We start from the raw sequence: 890 nt of genomic DNA, 5'->3' as shown, positions 1-890 counted from the left end.
AAACGGGGCGGCAATCGGAGCTCTAGATCAAAAGCTATGGTGGTTTGAAGATTAAGTGAGAGAGAGAAGTTGAGAGAATGTTCTTCCCTTCCTCTCCACCATTTCAGCTTGTGTGTGTAACAAATGAGGAGAGAGAGTGCTGAAAACTAGGGTTTTGGTTAAGTTATGTTGGGCCAAGGGCCCACTTTAGGTCCTATTGGCCGGTTTGGCCCGTTCGGTCCAATCTTGGTCCGAATTCTATAAAATTGGTACCAAATTCTCGTCTCAATCTCCTCTATCACATTTAGCCATAAAAATCACATTTTAGGCTTTCTAGAATAAATTCTCATTTATGGGTTAATTAGCCGTTAATTAACCGGGTTTTACATTTTAAATTTTGTTTATTTGATTTTTTTAAATCTTTTTTTTAACTTTTGGTAAAAGATTATTTTTTTAGTTTCAAAATTTAAAAATAAAAAGTTTTCATCTTTTTCTTGTCTTCCTAATATTACTAGAGTTTATTTAATTTTTTAATTTTCAATTGAAAATTTTAATTTTTAAATTTAAAAATTCATAAAAATAAAAAATTATGTCTTTTCAAATCCTAATTTTTTTTCAAGAACATTTTTTTATTTTTTTATCACCGGATAATGCTATTTTTTCATAAATACAGAATAAATTAATTTTAAAAATTTAAACTTTTTAAATTTTTGTTTATTGGATATTTTTTAAAATCTTCATTTTTCAACTTTCTGGTAAAAAGATTATTTTTTTAGTTTCAAAATTTAAAAATAAAAAGATTTCACCTTTTTTTTGTCTTCCTATTATTACTGGACTTTTTTTATTTTTAAATTTTCAATAAAAAATTTTAATTTTTAAATTTAAAAATTCATAAAAATAAAAAATTTTGT

The sequence above is a fragment of the Arachis hypogaea genome, unplaced genomic scaffold (assembly GCF_003086295.3).
Source record: "Arachis hypogaea cultivar Tifrunner unplaced genomic scaffold, arahy.Tifrunner.gnm2.J5K5 arahy.Tifrunner.gnm2.scaffold_26, whole genome shotgun sequence".
NCBI classification, from domain to species: Eukaryota; Viridiplantae; Streptophyta; class Magnoliopsida; order Fabales; family Fabaceae; genus Arachis; species Arachis hypogaea.
The sequence above is the reverse complement of the archived record's forward strand: the minus strand, read 5'-3'. Positions refer to the sequence as shown.